This window comes from Protomyctophum parallelum, assembly GCF_964188405.1.
Source record: "Protomyctophum parallelum genome assembly, chromosome: 19".
NCBI classification, from domain to species: Eukaryota; Metazoa; Chordata; class Actinopteri; order Myctophiformes; family Myctophidae; genus Protomyctophum; species Protomyctophum parallelum.
The window spans coordinates 5,232,152-5,244,445 of NC_139717.1; positions in this window are offsets into that span (position 1 = coordinate 5,232,152).

Below are 12,294 nucleotides of genomic sequence, written 5' to 3' on the forward strand. Positions count from 1 at the left end.
TACGATCTCGTCCCATTTGGTAACCTCGCTCGGTTCCTCTCGTTCCCGCGATCGTCCCGCTTTCCCCTGCCGGAGCGGTGCTGTGTGGGCCGCTATGAGGCCGTCTTTACCCAGACTCAAACTCAGTATGAACATAAATACAGTCATTATTTATTTTTGGCAAAAAAAACATGCAGTACAGAGTAAAAAATAAACGAATCGTATCTTTATGTGACATAATTACAAAAAGTCTAAATATAAAAAACCCTTCTGAATTCATAGAGGAGGGTTTCCGTATGAGTGTGTAGATAATGTATGAATGTGTTCATTATGAAATGTGTTTAACACATTATACTGTATTGGTGATTCAACCTGTGAATACTTGTGAATTAAAGTATAAATCAAGGCATGATGTAATGGCGCCGTTGCAAAGCCTGATGGGAATGATGGAGGAGAGTCCCCAGATATGTGGCGGGTCTTTGCACATCCCAACATGAACTGCCATATTCCTTACGTAAGGTCGTTGAGAAATGTATTATTAATACTGTTTACTATGTCCTTAACCAATCAGAACCTAAGGGACAAACATTACACGTATTTTAGAGAAGCACATGAAGATATACTGTTGAACGAGCAACGTACAGTAATCACAGTTATCAGAGAGAGAGAGACAGTTCCAAATGGCATGTCTGTCCATCCATATCTCGGCCCTTTGCTTATGAGCTGTGTTCTAATTAGCTGCAGCCTACTTTTTTCTGTTCCAAATCATAAATCATAACTCTAGAGGGAAGATAAGCACACACAAGTCAGTTCCTCTCATCATATTATATTATATTATCCAAAATTCTCTACAAAGACTGCCCTCTTGTGGCAGCAAGCTGTAATACATAGTCTGCCTAATTTGGGAAATACCCCACTTTGCTGTGGCATGGAGTAAGATGATCAGGCAGACATAGTATGGGCTCCATTTTCGTCACCGCTAAACCCCTTATCCCTGAACTTCTTTGCCTTTTTTATTTTTTACTATTTTGCAAACATTTTTGAATTGTTAAAATGGCCAGTCTACAAGCTCACAACGTGTCAATGTAGATTGGCTGGTTGAACTATTGAAAAATGTTTAGCTAGGCAAAGAAGTTCACCCCCAAAGGAAGGAAGAGAAGGGATAAGGGGTTTTAGCGGTGATGAAAATGGAGCCCATAATGTTAATGTTTAGGTCTTTTTCTGATAGAGAAAGGTGATTGCAATGGTGACACCCCGGGATGCGAACACTTGTCTCCCACTTGGGACAGTGGAGATATTGGGCTCGTAGGCTTCAGGCATGGCTACTTGTAACAACCAGTAACTTTGTCCTACCTGGCACCAGAATATAAATGTCGCAATGGAATAGTATAGGGAGACCACCTGAATATATATATTCATTGAAATAAGTTACAGATTAAATTGGGTGTAAGGAAGAATTATGGTAGAACCACAATTCAGGAGCACAATTATTTTTTTAATTTTAATTTGTATTTGGGGGTGAATAAATAAATAAAACTTTACACAATAAAAAAGATTGGGAGTCCGCATAAATCTAACTAAGTGACTTGCACAGATAAGAAAACTAAAACCGAGTAGTGCGCAAAGACGGCCTTTTATGAAATCCTCCACCATTCCCTTCTTGAATTCTACAAAGTGAAAAAGCACCAAGTCCTCCTTTTTCACCTGCCCTATTCTTTTGGACAGAAGGTTTAAGGTTTTAGTACCACACGCTTCATTAATAACGGGTGCAAAGAGTTGTCATGAGATGTTGAGAAAACTAAAATCACAAACTTAGAAGATATTTGTATGCTATTGTATTATACTTAAATGTTTAATCCTTTGTGTCCCTCATCTGTATTCATTTGACATGAATATTTTTTTGCAAGAGCGTACTTTTTTTACATGAGAAAAGAAAGAAAAAAACATATTTGCGGTGTTAAAAAGGTATTCTACAATTTAGTCCGCCCTTAAGAGGCTATATTCTTTACATGGGCACACTAAAGGACATCTGTTCTGGCAACTTGCTAGTGCAGTTACAGCAAAGCCAAAATCGCGTCTTAAGCCAGATTTATACTTTGTCATACGATGGAGCATATATTTGGCATTAAAAGAAAGTACTGTCTTTCCTAATTGTTTGGCCCCCTTCAGTCACTTGAATAAGGCAATGCAAAGAGGCATGTATCTATTCACCCATGACGAAAAGCCTTCTATGTCAAGCTTCTTGTAGTCAAGCTTCTTCTTCTTGTAGCTTGACTACGATTTACAGAGAGGGCTACTGCACAATTTAATGGGGGGAAAAAAAGTGAATGCATTTCATACTAGTTTTATCTATGTACTCGATGATTCATTTGAATATATAATGTGTGTTTTTTTTACATTGTAGTGTAATGGCATGACTTTAGTACGTATGTGGCATTAGTACAAATGCACTCGACAAGGGGATACCCAAGAGCCCACACAAAATGGAGGTTCTTTTTTTTCCTGGATCACTTGGCCATCTGCTCAGCTGTGTCCCAACAGGCATGCTATAGCTTCGTACTGTCCACGTGGATCCAGGTTTTAAACGGGTGAGGGTTTTATTTGCCAGGGGTTGGAAAAGAACATGAGCACAGACAGACCCTGTGAAAGGCTACAAAAGCAGAGTTGCGTATGTGTTCCTGCGGTGTGTTTGTAATGTACGAGAACATACAATTCTGTTACTTCATCCATTTATATAACACACGTAGTGTACTGTACATGTAACGCCCGGGATTCTAACTCGGGTCTCCTGCGTGAAAGTCCAACATCTTAACCGCTGGATATCCCTGTCACACGGAAGGCCCGGGTTTGAATCTTGGGTGTTACATACACATACCAAAATGATCCTTAAAGGTTCCATTTGGTGACGTTTTTACACTGAGGATTTGACTGTGTACATCGGTGAATTGATCATGTATACAAGAGTGTCTCCGGCGTGTGGGTCTGTGTGCGTGAATATCTTTTATTATTTGACCTGTTTTGTTTTGGTTTTATTTGTCGGTCCTCTCTGGGCCTTCTCACACGGCTGATGTTTCTGATCCTTCCCTGGTTGCTGCTCCGTCCTCTCACCCGACCTCTACCATGCTGGGCTTGTTGGTATTTCCCCCCCGTTGACGTTGCAACCACTCATGTTCTGGTTCTATTAGAAACGAAAGAGGGTTGAGGCTGAACAACTGGAGATCCTGACAATGAGAACATGCAATGAGGTACACACTGCCATATCCAAGAGCTTCAACATCCCCTTTTTAATTTTATACCCCGAAAAGGCGCCAAACCTAGAGATCATTTGAGTTAGACAGGGAATAGAGGTCTGGAAATAAAAATTAACACGTCATCTGCATAAAGAGTGATTTTGTGCTCCCTTTCACCGATTCGAACACCAGAGATCAGAGCAGATTGTCTGATTGCCTCGGCAAGCGGTTCAATAGCGATTGCGAAGAGCAACGGGCTGAGCGGATCTCCCTGGGGATTACCCCGTTGAATAGAGAAGTTGTTGGACCTAAGTCCATTAGTCAAAACTGCTGCCGTTCGGGATTCGTAAAGAATTTTGACCCACTTGGTAAATCTACAACCCAGGCTGAATTCCTCAAACGTTTCAAACAGATAGGGCGGTCGAATGCCTTTTCTGCGTCGAGAGACAGCACCATAACGAGGTGGTCGACGCCCTGAGACAGTTGGATAACATTTAAAAGCCTTCTCATATTGTCACAGGAGTTTCGCCCCTTGATGAAGCCTGTCTGTTCTTCTTTAATGATGAAAGGGAGCACTTTTTCCAGACGCATGGCCAAAATTTTGGAAAGCAATTTTTGGTCAGAATTAAATAAGGCTATAGGCCTGTAGGAGGCGCACTTTTCGGGACATTTTCCTTTTTTGAGGAGAAGTGAAATATTAGCCTCCCGCAAGGACTGAGGCAGGATCCAGGTCTCAGAAGCGTGATTCAACATTGCCAAAAAGGGATCTAATAGAATACTACTGAACTCCTTATAAAATTCACAACCAAACCCGTCCAGCCCCGGGGCTTTCCCAGATGGCATACATTTCAAGGCTTCAAATGCCTCCTCCTTTGTGATTGGGGCATCTAGTAGTACATTCTGATCAGTCGTGACCATAGGAAGATGCAAGTCTTCAAGAAAATAATACATATCGGAGAGAGCACCATCATCCAGCTGTTCTGTTTTATAGAGATTAGAATAAAATGAGGCAAACTCCTTGTTAATAGTTTTAGTATCAAAACAACATCCCCTTTTTAGCTAGCTTTGATAGGGATGTTCAGCCCTGAGTGATTGAGTAAACTGTTGGGTCAACTTGAGTGGAACTAGCATCACATGCACAACATCTGTATAAATATACCTTCCTGTCCATTATGCAATGACAAAAATGTCTTCACTTTCACTATGCTAGCCATACATAGTTCCTGGCTCTGTCGTAGTGAATGAACAAGCCACCACACATAGTAAGTCAGTCAATAACTTTTTTTAAGTGTTAAACTAAACTAAACAGCCAATACAGGGGTTCATCTCAGGACCTACATAATACCACTGAAACCGACTCAGGGGTGTCTCAATGCAGTTCTTATTCCCAGGCATGTCCTCAAAGGGACTCAGGGCTGTCTCAATGCAGTTCTTATTCCCAGGCATGTCCTCAAAGGGTCTCCATTTTGTCTGTCGTCATCATTATTGCATCCTGGACCACTCTTGTCTAGAGTGGGGATAGCATCATCAGTTTTTGTTTAGTGCGATATTTTTTTGTTTGTGAGAGATAATTCATTGTTATAATCTATATCTCTCTCTATATATAGTATGTGTATATATAGATATATATACCGGTATATAGATATTGTGTATTATTCTTGGGGTGCAGGTCTTTTTGTGGTAGTTGGCTGCCTGGCGTTCTGCATCCTTTCTAAAGACGGTGAGACCATTGACTTTTCCCAGACATGGATTCATGTCAAAATCAGGTGCAGATACACTGTGATTCATTCTGTTTTTATCATTTTTGTATATGACATATTACGCCAGTATTACTACATTGTGCATAATCTAGTAACTTTACATGATTATTCATTATTGATTATATATTATATGATTATTCAGAGCACTCATGCTCTCAACTCAGTCCAGAAACGAGCTCGACAACCTAATACATTATACATTTTACACAATACAATCATCATTTTGACACGTACAGTACTGTATGTCTACAGTAACACATGTAAGCTGAACACTAGATCGCGAGAGCATTACTTTTTAATACACTAGTCATTGCTTTCATATTTATTACAATTATTTTGTCCAAATTGTTCTATATATATATATATATACACAGTATAGGTTTCAACAAGAACACGAAAGTGTGGCAGACGTTATTGTACTGCCCATGTACAGTATTCAGTTTGTCAATTATTGACACACAGCAAAAGCGTTTGAACAGCAAAGCATAATTTGCTTCTTCCTCCTTGTTGTGACTTGTTTCTTTGGGCGCTTCAATCCAGCCATGGCAGCCAAGTCCGCAAAAACAACAACGTCAGTGTTTTTTGTGCCAGCACACACTACCCAATATGACAACACCAAACAAACAATGTCAAGAGTCTGTCTCCCCAACACAGATCAGCACACACTACCCAATATGACAACACCAAACAAACAATGTCAAGAGTCTGTCTCCCCAACACAGATCAGCACACACTACCCAATATGACAACACCAAACAAACAATGTCAAGAGTCTGTCTCCCCAACACGGATCACGTACGCCAAGTTCTGGATTACATCTATTATTAGAACTCAATCAAATAGTAACTACTACACAAAGGATTGCAGGTTAATTAAGTCTAAGGCAGGCTAAGTAACAATATTTAAGCTAATTACAGTATTACAGAACAATTGTTTATCATTGTGTACAATCCAGACACTGGTTCTTTAACAGGTGTGAAAGAAAAGAATAGTGTTCCATATTGCTTTTGTTTGAACAACAACAACATTAAATCAGAACCTCCCCCTCAGTTTAAATTAGAAGTTCAGAATAACCAAACGATTTGGTTTAGTTGATGGTCTTGTTAGACAGCAGCCACGATGATACAGAATCATGATTGTTAAAGGTATATTCAGTGATTTCACTTAATTCAAATATCACTTATTTTTTTTGTTTTGTTGTGATAATCCTCTCTACTATAGAGTGTGCTGACCATATAAGGAGTTCCTCCCTGTCCCCAGTTAACCCCTGGGGGTCAAAAAACCTAAGGTTTTTTGAGTGAAATCACTGAATATACCTTTAACTTATATGTACTTTGATCTGTCTACAGCCTGATTTATACTTTGTCGTATGATGGAGTATAAATTAACCACATGATCCCTAGTGTCCCTATTCTGGGGAACATTCAGAGAAACTAGCATATCTACATGACACGTTTGTGAGCTTGTAGACCGGCTATTTTCAGCAAAGCAATTTAGTGTAGAAAATAAGAGCAGGTCTTCAATTGTACCAGTATAATTAGGGTTTAAGTGGTAAGCATCGCCTTTGCATCTTCTGTCTTGCAAAGATGAATAATTTGTAGTGCCAAGACGTACAATTTCTGTGTCGTTTCATGTCTTTTGTGAACAATACATCTTCTAGCCAAATTAATAATGCCAGTAGAGTGTGTGTGTGTGTGTGTGTGTGTGTGTGTGTGTGTGTGTTAGGGGGGGGGGAGGCATATAGGAAGAGGTCAGAGATGACACAGAATGCTTAAAGAGTTCCGTTGTTTTGCATCTTCGTATGGATCAGAAGTTCCTCAAGCCTAATTTGAAACAGGGCATTTATACTGATTCGCTCTTGGATCAACTCATTTCCTGATTTACTTCCAAACACCTCCGAGCATGCCTTTAGAACTCATTGTGAGGTGACCCTTAACATTTAGCATGTACGTGCTCTCTATTCCTATTGCACAATGACCCCTCTGTTTTCTGCGTTCATGTGTAGAAGCAGGCCATTGTAGTGATTGACTTAGGTGGAAGTCTCTACGTTCACGTCATCATGACCATCTGTTTGCCCATTTGGCGCGGTGTAGGCTCAGACGATAAAACGGTGCATAGTTTTTTTTTCTTTCTTTCTTTATAACCTGGTGCTGAATAAACCCATCTGAAAAAAGGTGCTACCACAAAATCTGTGGACTGCTGAAGTCCGCTTTGTGGCTTTCTAAAGAGCATGGCGCGTCGATGGCCTTCCAGTTGACAGAAAGACTCCAAAAACTTGCAGACTCACAACAATGCTCGGGAACTATAGCACCTCAATAAGTACAACAGTTTACAGCAGAACTCAACTCTCAATGGTGCCACTTTATGATTTTCAATCTGCACAAAAAACAACAGTTTATTCTCTTTTCATGTAATGTTTATCATGATAGTTTCAGAATTGATTTCATTGATTTAGTTTACTATGATTAGATCTGCACTTCTAGGACTTTGTTTTTCCTGAGTAAACGAAACAAGCAAATGACAAAAATGCATCATTTTGGCACATTGACCAGAAGCACAATCGTACTTCTGAAAACTGAATTTGGGTAAAAAAAAGTATAGAATGTGATTGCCGTGTTGTAAATTCCTGTCATCTCTATGTCCTTAACCTGTGTGTATCTACTTTTGTTGTTTACTGTAGAATTGGCTGTAATATTTTTGTTTTAAAAAAATGGATTTGATATTCCAATGAAGCGACTATGGTTGTCATATTAATTGCTGCTGATTTTTTGATGGTGTTGGGGGGAATATTGCTTTGTTAAATATTCAATCAATTTCTAGATTGTGTTAGCTTGTTGATGTATTTCACAAATTTATCAGGATACTCTCTAAGCTATGATTTATCTGGGGTATATATAAATTGTTGGCACAAATGTCAGTAAAGCAAACTAATTGCTATGGTACTACGCTACTACGGTAGCATATCTCTATGAAAGTGTACTCATACAACCTATGTTGTGACCGAGAGCATAATATAATATAAAGAATGATTTATTTGTTGTTGTTAAATATAAAAATGTAAGTAAATTTGTTTCATGGAATTCCCCGTTCTTAAAAAGAAAAAAGAAAAAAAGAAACTGATGTCCAGTATTGTACTAAAACCCCTATTTTTTGGGAACAATATGAATATTATTATTAATAACATATGGTGCTACAGTTCTTTTTGTATCATGTTTTGGTTTTTAGATGAAAAGAGAAATATTATGCTGAAAAATGTAATGTCAAGCCTTATTACTGTAGATTAATATATCAGACTGTTCCTCCCAGAAGAGAAAATAAATAAATATAGTCTTTGAAAGTGAAACCTATAGCAGTAAATGTGTTCACATGCACGTTTTACACTGAGTCTGTATACAGTATAGTTATAGGCTTATACATGTATGGCTTAGTTTTGACAGTTCACAGTTTAAACAAATGTTATGGTGTGTGTGTGTGTGTGTGTGTGTGTGTGTGTGTGTGTGTGTGTGTGTGTGTGTGTGTGTGTGTGTGTGTGTGTGTGTGTGTGTGTGTGAGTGTGTGGAGAGGAAGTAGCCATGCAGTTATTGTGCCAACTTTAATCCAGTAACATATATTATATAATAAGAATTCTTCCTCGGCCCAGGCCGTAGCGTAACGGTCTGGGCACCGGACTGGTGATCCAGTCGCGGTGTGCCGCGGGTTCGACTCCCGAACCCGACACGGCCTTTACCGCATGTCATCCCCCCATCTCTCTCCCGTTTCCTGTCAGACTACTATCTGTCCCTTAAAAAATCAATAAAAGGCGTAAGCCGCAAAAAAGAATATCTAAAAAAAAAAAAAAAGAATTCTTCCTCAACTTTTCTGAATTTGGAAGAATACACAGTCATGCACAACATGAGATGTTGTGAGAGAGAGAGAAGGAGGGGGAGAGAGGGGAGTTGCACCATTCAGTTCACACGGGTGTGATTTTTTTCAACATCAAGTTTGATGCCAACTTGAAAAAAAGGTTGATGATGTCTATGTCCATGGAATGCATATGCTAATAAAAACAACTTAATACTTCCTGAGCTGAGGTTATTATGAGCATCAAAGCAATATTTTAAATACTTTTTATTAGCATGTGCATTCCATACATTCCATAGGGCTGGACCACACATGGACATGGGATGAATCTAAATGGTAAATGGTGCATTTATATAGCGCCTTTATCCAAGGCGCTTTACATAGAATGTGCATTACATTCACCCATTCACACACACATTCATACACCGATTGCGGCGGAAGCCATGCAAGGTATCAACCAGCACATCGGGAGCAATTTGGGGTTCAGTGTCTTGCCCAAGGCCACTTCGACATGTAGACAGGAGGAGCCGGGATTCGAACCGCCGACCCATGGATCATTGGTCGACCTGCTCTACCTCTTGAGCCACAGTCGCCCCTAATCTAGAGTTGCAAGAGCCTCTATTGACTCCCTACTCATCCAAATTGATTTTGCGATCTGCTTGTATTAAACGACGTTAAACTCACCAACATTGCAGCTGTAGGCCAAGCTTATTATCCTTTCAATCTGCCGAGCTTGTTTTTCATAAAAACCCACCGTAGACATGTTATGAGATACTTCGTCAAGAAATTCTGTGCAGGTGATTATTTTTCGTGTTGCAGTTTGGAAGCACTCGTTTTCTTTAACGCGTCACACTGCTGCCTCCTGCATTATGTGCAGATTCGAAACAGGTGGTACGCAGAGCCGTTCAGTGACATACGACGAGTGCTTCCAAACTCCAGCACTTAGAAAAATAATCACCTGCACAGAATTTCTTGAAAGAAAGTAGCTCATAACATGTCTACGGTGAATTTTTATGAAACAAAAGCTTGGCAGATTGAAAGAGGATAATTCAAGCTTGGCCTAGAGCTGCAATGTTGGTGAGTTTAACGTTGTTTAATACAAGCAGATCGCAAAAGCAAATTGGATGAGTGGGGAGTCAATGGAGGGTCTTGCAACTCCAGATTCATCCCATTATAAAATAAATCTAGAGTTGCAAATTGCGGCTATATTTTTAGGGGTCCTTGACATTCAAGTTTTGTTTATTTTCGAAATTACACTAATTTTCAGTGTCGTCGAGTAATACAATATCACATCACAATACATAAGAAGATCAGGAAAAGAAAAACAAAGATATACATGTGAATTACATATGTTTACAAATAAAAAGCTAAGACAAATTTCAAAACAATCTAAAAACAGTTACATATTGTGGGGGTCTGTATGCTCACCAAGGTTTTAAAACGACTCAAGGCAGTCAAGGGTACCAATGTGGTCGGTTTCAATGTCGTTTGTAGGTCATTCCATGTATTAGGGGCCGGGCCACAGAAGCCAAAATGTTTGAGAACCACTGAAATAGAAACATGGGTTTATCAACTGTCATGATTTAGAAGACATTTGTAGAATCTGGTCTCAGGTCTAAATGGGTTAATGCACGTTAAAGGTGTGCTTTAGCATATTAGGTAGCTAAGCTAACTCACCTGCAGAATGAAAACAAATCGACCAAGCAGTTTGTTATGAAGTTGAATTAACTTATCTTCAGTGTTGGGGAAGTTACTTTGAAAGCGTAGCTTGTAAAGCTACAAGTAGCTCACCATGGCAGTAGCTTGATCAAGCTACATAGCTACCCCTGGAGAAATGTAGCTTGTAAAGCTACAGCTACATAGGAAAAAGTAGCTCAGCTACTTTTTATTTTTCAGCGTTAAATTGAGAATGTACATGCGGGAGACCCCTCCTCCCCTCTGGGAGACCCCTCCTCCCCTCTGGGAGACCCCTGCTCCCCTCTGGGAGACCCCTCCCACCCTGCTCCCCTCTGGGAGACCCCTCCTCCCCCTGCTCCCCTCTGGGAGACCCCTCCCACCCTGCTCCCCTCTGGGAGACCCCTCCTCCCCCTGCTCCCCTCTGGGAGACCCCTCCTCACCCTGCTCCCCTCTGGGAGACCCCTCCTCACCCTGCTCCACTCTGGGAGACCCCTCCTCCCACCCTGCTCCCCTCTGGGAGACCCCTCCCACCCTGCTCCCCTCTGGGAGACCCCTCCCACCCTGCTCCCCTCTGGGAGACCCCTCCTCACCCTGCTCTCCTCTGGGAGACCCCCCCCACCCTGCTCCCCTCTGGGAGACCCCTCCTCCCCCTGCTCCCCTCTGGGAGACCCCTCCTCCCCTCTGGGAGACCCCCGCTCCCCTCTGGGAGACCCCTGCTCCCCAAAATTGTAGCTTGTAACTTGAGTAGCTAAGCTACAAAAAATGACCCAAAAAGTAGCTGAGCTACTTGACGAGGTACACAAATATGAATGTAGCTAAAATACCACAAGCTACAGCAAAATGTAGCTAAGCTACGTAGCTCAGCTACATGTAGCTTAATACTCCCCAACACTGCTTATCTTTCAAACTGTCACACACTTAATTGTGACTGGGCACTTTTTGCTTCCTAACAACCCAGACTACTCCACTCAACTTCCATGAGGTGTAAAGTTACATTATAAGTTGTTTATTTCACTCTTCTTTTTGCTAGGGACTCGGGAGCTCTGTCTGTTTGCAGCAGATGTGTGTGGAGGGGGCGTGGCTACGGAGGATTTTAAAGAGGCTTGAAGTAGCCTCGGTCCCAGGCTTACTTATCTGCGAAAAGAAAAGCCTGGTCACAACCTAAGGCAGAGAAGCTATCGGCGGTTGTATCCTCCGGAACAGCCGTCAAATGTATTTCCCCCGGATACGATATTTTACCGACCAATCACAACACTTGTTTCATTCGCGGAGAATGTAAACTGATTTGTAAAGCATCAACGATTTCACTTCCGCTAAAATCCCGCAACTTCCACTGATAGTCTTTTCAGCTTAGGTCTTGCCCAGGGTGGGCTTGAAGCCTGTTTGCTGTTCAGGGGAGTGTCTACATTCCTTTCAATCCTTTATTAAGGTCCATTAATTATTCTGCATTTAAACCACGGACCACCATTTGATGACATTTTTCAGAAACAAACATTTTTCAGAAACAAAATCGTGGACATTAAGTGGCTGATTAACATCAGCTTGGGTGATCAGACCTAAGGTCCTCCACCCTGTGACCAGGCTTTTCTTTTCGCAGATAAGTAAGCCTGGGACCGAGGCTAAAGGTCCTCAGCTGTGAGAGACAACAAAAGGGCTCAATTGAATGGAATGTGTGGAGGCCACACACACACACACACACACACACACACACACACACACACACACACACTCACACTCACTCTCACTCTCTACTGGCTCACTCTCTGCCTTGCTCTCTCCCACAATGTTAATGTTAAGTTAGTTACACC